Source organism: Vidua macroura, chromosome 4 (assembly GCF_024509145.1).
Source record: "Vidua macroura isolate BioBank_ID:100142 chromosome 4, ASM2450914v1, whole genome shotgun sequence".
NCBI classification, from domain to species: domain Eukaryota; kingdom Metazoa; phylum Chordata; class Aves; order Passeriformes; family Viduidae; genus Vidua; species Vidua macroura.
Window position 1 is genome coordinate 52398042 of NC_071574.1, and position 7502 is coordinate 52405543.

General features: G+C 36.2%; 1 long non-coding RNA gene across 1 annotated transcript; it reads right to left on the bottom strand.

Moving 5' to 3' along the window:
- Positions 1–407: 407 nt before the first annotated feature.
- On the bottom strand, positions 408–5471 carry LOC128806879 (uncharacterized). Its single transcript, XR_008436967.1, has 3 exons — positions 5414–5471; positions 585–690; positions 408–509 (listed from the first exon to the last, which is right to left on the bottom strand). It is a non-coding gene; the product is annotated as an uncharacterized LOC128806879 (long non-coding RNA).
- Positions 5472–7502: the final 2031 nt, after the last annotated feature.

Here is a 7502-nt window from a genome sequence, read left to right on the forward strand (position 1 = left end):
TTACAATACAAAACATGACATTTATTATGAGAAATTTTACAGATCAGAATGAGAATCAGCAAAGCTCACAACATTTACCTAACCCAACATTTCAAGTTCCAGCTTGCACTTTCAAACTATTCAGTTAGAACAATATATATCATATGTTTGACAGTAAAAGCATGATCATTCCACAGCATGTTACGGAACAGACCAGTTGTTGGTTTTTTTGTATTGCCATCATCAACATATGTGCTTGGCATTATTGGCAAGCTTAGAGGATGTGATAGATTCTGAGTTTTTTAAAGCTGTCTACATGCTGTCTACAAAGTCTGACTCCAAAAGGCTGAACATGCAGCCAGAATAATTGTGTCTACTATATTTATTAATAAGAAAATTGGCAAGAGGTTTTCATTATGCAGCTTATATCATGGCAGATGTTTTCCATGATGAGTATAAAGCATTTCCTCCCCTTTAATGTTTCTTTTTCCAGCTTCCTGATCTTAATGACTCATCCATTCCATAATTCCCTAGAACAATGAAACAAGTTCAATTCCCACATTTGTCATTTACTAGGTCAGGAATAAATAAAATCTTCCACTCACCTGGGAGTTTTTTGATGAGCCACTTGATTGATTTGAAGGAAATTAACAACATTGAATAAAACAATAAAAGAGCATCCTTCATGAAATGCTCTTCACAGGAACATCTCTGAAAATAAAATATCCTTTCTTCAAATTAATATCAAGCATGACTTAGAAAATGAACTAGATATCACTGTTTATTTTACTTTAAATGCACCTAAAAGACTGTATCTATGGCAACTAAAGCCACCACTAAAACATCTAATCAGTAATATTCTGTCAATCCCTGCAGAAGGTCCTACCATGGTACTGTAAGGTCTATAGGCAGGAAAGAAAGCCAGAGGATTGTAGACAAACCTTTGGTGAGTCACAAGCCCAGGAAGTGAATTCTGTCTACTCTTTATAGTCCAGTCACTGGCACAGATGTTTGCTCTGGACTGTGGTCAAGTTAGAGAAACCTGATCACTTCTATAACCCTCATGCATGACTTCATATCCTTATAAAGGCTTGTACTATTGAAAGGTCATCACTGTGGGATTCTACAGCTCCTTGGTTTTCTTTCTACGCAATGTTTGAGTAAGAAAGGCTGGATTATTTTAGCAGCCATTTTCTTCAGTGTGTTTCTGATAAAAAATTGACATTGGTTTTCAAATCCATATAATAATGAAAAGTTTCTTCATGCTCTTTATTTTAAGATCTAGAGATAAATTCCTCTTCTCTGTTGGAACAACCACAAAATAATGTTAATTAACAAATGGCAATGTTAAAGCTTGCAATGTTGATCATTGCATATTGAGTGCATCACTTGAGAAGTTGTTAATATCAGTGATGATCATATGCAAAAAGGGAAAAGAAACTATCCAATTTAATGGTTCTGCAAGAAAATAATTTTTAAGTAGAACAAGACTAAAATAAGCAGTAGAGAGATTTTTTTTTTAGCATTTACAAAAATAACTTTTAACTAGAATAAAATTCACAAATATCTGCTGAACAAGATGAGATGAGAAATTATGAATGCCGTAAATTGGACATTCTGAATGCAACTAATTTAATGAGACCATTAGTGAAACTCCAATTAGATGCAGCATAATTATATTGCTCTATCATAAATATGGCTGATTTAAAATTCTTTTTCTCAGAGACTGGATATAAGTGCAAATTAGAGCACTTGTCCTCTGCTACGATAGGTTTTGTTAATAAGAATACATATTTACATATGAAATTAAAATATAAGATGTAGATTGTTATATACTTTTATTATTAAAATCAGTACATGACTCAAAAGCTAGTTAATAAAATATGTGATAACATAATATCCAATGTAGTATCTGCACATGAAGTTGAGAGCCAGTATTATGTAATGTAACATAATATGATTGTCCTTACTAACTTCACCAGATGGAAGCATCATCTACATATATGTATTTTTAAAATTAGTCTTTAACTATTTTTATTGAACTCTTACTGACAGAGGAAAATTGCATCATTTGATGCCTCACTTTAATTATTGTATTAAATTAAACCACTGTTGTCTCTAAATTTCTATTACTTGCAGTTATCATGCAGTATGATAGAATATCAATATCACTAGAATATCAACTCTGGAGTTCATAGTAACAAGGTTGTTTTGCAGCAGAAAAGCAGAAAGTGTTAGAAAGTTCAGGACGTATTTCAATTCTCACTGACTTAAAGTATTTCCTCTTGAACCTATGCAATTTTTGCAATTTAAACAAAAGTTATTTATTTTTAACTGGTAAAAGGAATGAAGAACTATTTCTCTCTACCTAACATTTACAGTCCCCTACTACTTCACTGAAGCAATTCCAGGTTTTCCTGATCTGCTGCCAGTAGAAACTACTGGGCAGTTCTTCTCTCTTTCCAGTGGAATTCTCTGATATTGCTTTGTAACAGCCCTAAATAGACTGTGAAGTTTACTGAAAAAATTCTATCAAACTTTAAAATATGTTTGAGCTGGCCTAAAAATCTGCCTTTACACAAAATATTTTTTTTCCTTTTAAACATTCTTTTGACAAAACAAACAAGAAATAATATTTTTTCCTGTAGGATTTGGTTGTCCTTACCTCAATGACAGTATTTTCCTCAATTAATGACATGCCTATAATCCTATTAGGCTCATCAGACAATGTAAAATTATTCTTTTAGAACTAACACAGACATCTGTTAATATCTGATAATTCCCTCAAAATTAGAAGTGCTCATACTAGCACTTTTACTCATTTTATTAGTTTTTACTAGTTTTACTACTTTTTACTAGTAATAGAATTTATTATTAGGAAATCAGTTTTTCTTTCAAATTTTAAAAATTTGTCTGAAAGTTTTTAAATATTGGGTGAGAGGGATGAATTCTCAGTTTTCATCTCTTATTTTGTCATGTGGGAATTATCATTGAAGGATTAATAACCAAGTGGAAAACTAGGGATTTACAGGATTTGAACCTTCAGCTTTTTCACTGTGAATTGTCTTTTGGAGTCCAGTGGTAATCTATGATGTATAAATTTTAGTGTTCATGTCAATATGGAGCTAGCATTATGGCTACATACACAAGTTACAGCATTGCAAACTAGAATGCAGAATAATAATGCATATTCATTCCTTTGAAATATTTGTTCATATAAATGTGTTTGCTACAGCTGTCACTGGGATATAAACTATCATTTAGCATGGACTAGAACCATGAAATGGTTAATGTTGATCTGACAAGACATACTGAAGGACCAGCCTTACAGCTCTCTATTGAAAAGGTGTGGCATTGAACAACACTCATGTCAGCAGCACTTAAAAGTAATTCAGAAATATTCAATGAGTTGGTTGTTGTTTTTTTTTTTTTAATCCACCACAATTATCAGTAAAATGCATATATAATGCTGAATATTTGAGGGGGATTTTTCATAGAAAAGGTTTCTGAAGTTACAACCCAAATAATGAAAAGATCATTTTTTGGTTCTTTTTAAGGGCTAAAGAAAATAATTCTACACAATTCCAGAAACCTTAAACTCAAAACCTGGCAAAAACCTATGTGTTCAAGAGTTTCCCCTTACAGTAAAAGAAAGCTTTCTGACACAAATTATACTCAAACAAAAGGTTCCTTAATCTCTGCCAGTTTCTCAAAGGAAAAAAGTTTCAGCAGTGACTGCTCAAGCTCATTTTTGAAGAAACTTTTGTTTCAGAAAAAAAAAATAAAAAAAGAAAACCAAAACGCTCTACAGAATTTCTAGAAGGAAAACATCCCTGATAACTCAGGCCTAATATCGCTGGAACATAGATGGTACTAAGAAAGATGGTTAGATAGGTATATAAAAATTTGTCTCCTTGATAAATCTTGCAACACAAACCAAGGAAACCTTGTCCCTCTTGACAAGTTGTTACTGTACCTGTGACATATAGGAGGTAATGCCGTGTTAAGTTATAGGTCTAGTCAGGCATCCTGTCACCGTTAACAACCAAAAGTGGGTGTTCAGAGAAGGGTATACAGAAAGGAGGAAGGATATGCAAAGCATCCTCAAGGTTGTCTTCTAGTTACCAGCTTGAACTGCAGGAAGCACGTGTGATTTGGGCACACTTTGGGTTCAGAAAACCTCAATCACTCCCTTCTCTATGGACACATCTAATCAGTGTGACTTTTAGAATCCACAGCAGGCACTTTCAATGTGGTCTTCTGAGGCAGGAATGTAGTATAACATTGGTGCCACATAGTCTAGTAGAGAGCAATATTGCCTTTAGGTGATGATGAATAAGATAATGATATATATGATGGCTCTCATCAAATGTGCCCACTACCAAAGACGGGAACACTACTTTTGTGCTATTATTCTTTTTTGGTTCATCGTGATCATGATTTGAAAAAGTAAAGCATTTCCATGGCAATAATTTAAGGTTGTAAACAAGCATTTAGGTAAATGTAGAATACTACACTTACAAAAGCTTATGTTTATACTTATTAATGGTATCTTCCATTCACATCATGTTCTATATATTAATTACTTAGTATGAAAAGTTGGAGGGTCCCTAATCTTTTTCACAGTAGGCAGTAAAAGTTTTTTTACAATTTTTTTTTCTCCTATATTTCCATTAGGTATTTTGCTATTAATTTCCTATCAGTCTTTTAGCTAAATTGAAGCAAAAGATTTGCCTTTAATGTGCAATACCAGCAAGTCTGTAACAGCACATTTGTCTTTATGGGCAAAACCCCCCTTTTTGCTTTTCATTTTAATTTTCTGTGTTAAGTCTAAGTTAAATCTCTTTTGGGCTCTAATTTTTCTACACTGCCTAATTTTTAATACACAGAATACACCTATCAAACAAGTTTATTTCCATCCTGATTATTTTCTCACTTTTATGGAGGATACTTAGAGATACAAAATCCTTCCTGACAATTCTCTGCCCTGCCTGGGGGCCCTGCCCTCCCCCTGGCTGGGCACAGGTCCTGTGCCCTTTGTTATGCAAAGAATTGGCAGTCCAAGGCCTCCCACCTGGGGCTCCAGCATCCAGAGCTCCTGTGCAGCTCCCATGCAGCTGCTCACTGCCCTCTACGTAATTCCAGCAGAGGAAGATAGCAACCACAGACTCAAGAAACTCACCCACTCAAAGGAAGAGAAAGACTGAGCATGGAACTAATTAGCATAAGAAGTGAGAGGATCATTCAACCAGTAGAAGGTAGGACACTAATTAATAAGAAAAATAGATAACATTGTAGCTAATGAACTGTGGTTTCTTTTTTTTTTTTTTTTTGCTAGAATGTATGGAGTGCAAAGTTTTGAGAATCAGCATGCTAGCTTTGTGGATTTAGCACCTAATACCCATCTTTGGACAAATACAAAATAAACAAATACCTGGGCTCTGTGTGCGAGACTGGCTTATTGCACACTGGGTGATGAATCCCTCTTTTAAGAACAGCCTTAGCAGATACTCTTCTAGGAATGTTGCTGTATTATACAGAAACCAGATATGATTCTTCCATGAGTTAACTTGGCACTTCACATCATAAATTATCTTATGAAATAATCAGAGTAGATTCTTCATGACAATTTATTTCTACTATCAGACTTCATTTTTTTTTAATATTCTGAAAGTGCTCTCATAACTTCCCAGTTACATTGCTCTCTTGCTATAAAAAACATCTATAGTATGTATGTAAATGTCTTGTTAAGTGCAATCTTTCTCTTTGATTTTTAAAGAAAGGCTGTAGGCACCTTTCATCAGGAAGGCACCCAAATGTGAGAAATCTGAGTATGTGAGAAGGCTAAAAAAGGTACATACACAATAATGTATTGTGAACAATAATGTATTGTGAACAATGCACCTAAATGCTAAATGATGGCAGCATTTAAGACAAAGTACCATTGACTAGCTTTGACAGCTGCCCACTATGGAATACTAACTTGCATCACCAGGAGTAATATATGCCTTATTGAAAGATTACATACGTTGTTGAGAAACTGAATCACTGGGGAGAGCTAGTGAATCATACAGAAACTAACTTTTAGTACTGTAACCTCAAGGAGCTGACGAAACCTAGAAATGTACAAAAGAGGCAGTAGCGAATATGAATGGAGTAATTTTACCTCTATACAGGGTTAGAGAGAACAATCTCCTGACAACTGAAAAATACAAAGAGGGAAACTACTGGCTGGATATTAATTTTGCAGAAAAGAGCTTTGGAACCTACTGTAAAAGAGTGAAGGACTGTGCTGTTGAAAAAATCAAGTATGTTACTATAACAGATAACAAGATTGTGAAGATATCCTTACATTCTACTTCACATTAGGAAGGTCTTATTTGAAGTATTTTAGTTAGAAGATTTACTTTCTAGTAGTAAACACAAGGAAAGGGTTGGAAGAAAGGTTATAGACTGTCCAGTGGTGGAAGTTTTTAAGAACAAGTCAGATAAACCTGAATCAAGAATATGTATAGCTGATCCCGCTCTGAAGTAGTGAATGAATTTGACAAACTGGATAAATTGGACAAATTTGCCTAAAATCATCCCAGCCCTATTTTATATGAATTCTGCTATTGTGTGAATAAAACATGCAGTTTCTGACAGGGTGTTGAAATACAGGAGGAAGTATAGAAAAGCTGAAAAATTTATGCTCAAAAAGCCATCTTCTAGTAAGACCTTTAAAAGTGTTTAGGCTTCTGTTTCAAAGAAATTGAAAAGTATCTTGATTATTTGGTTGAGGAGAAAAAGCACTTGTAGAGAAAATGCTAATTCTGAAACTATCCTTAGTTGGGTAAATATAACAGGAAAAAGTCCCTCTTTATAAACTATACTGGAAATAATGCCAAGGTGTCAACAAGATGTTAACCACTGTGACAAACTAGTGAAAGCTCACAGCAGGTCTTGAGGAAGAGACCTTTCTGAAAGATGCATTTTGGGGGAAGTTTACCAGCAAAGACACCATGTGTAAATATAGGAAATATAGTGATGTGTTGGCATGGGAGGTTAGATGTGGCATTGCGTCGTTTTCCCCGGTCCCGGGCAGCTCCAGAGAGCCCGGCAAGGGCGCTGCTTCTCGGTGGGACCAGGGCGCCACTTGTCCTGGGCGCTGCTGCGTTCCGCGCACCGGGGTGGGGCTGGCCACGCTCTGTTGCCGGCGCGAGGGGCAAGGCAAAGAGGGAAGGAATGTCCACTCTGTCCACGTGGTCGGCTGGAGAGCTTTTATTGTTGCATGGAGCTGCAATGGAGAAGCGCGACTTGCTTCCTAGAGCCGCTTGGACAAAATGGCACTGGGACTGGGGGCGTGCGGGATTTTATAGGGGGCGGGCCGATGGGGGTGGAAGCCCCCCTCGCCCAATGGGGACAGACAATGGGGGAGTGACGTGGACCAGGGTAACCAAAGGGGACGCGACTGGGGTGGACACAGGACACTGGGAAGAACGGGGTTGCGGGGACGGGGTAACAGACACTGAACTCTCCGGAGG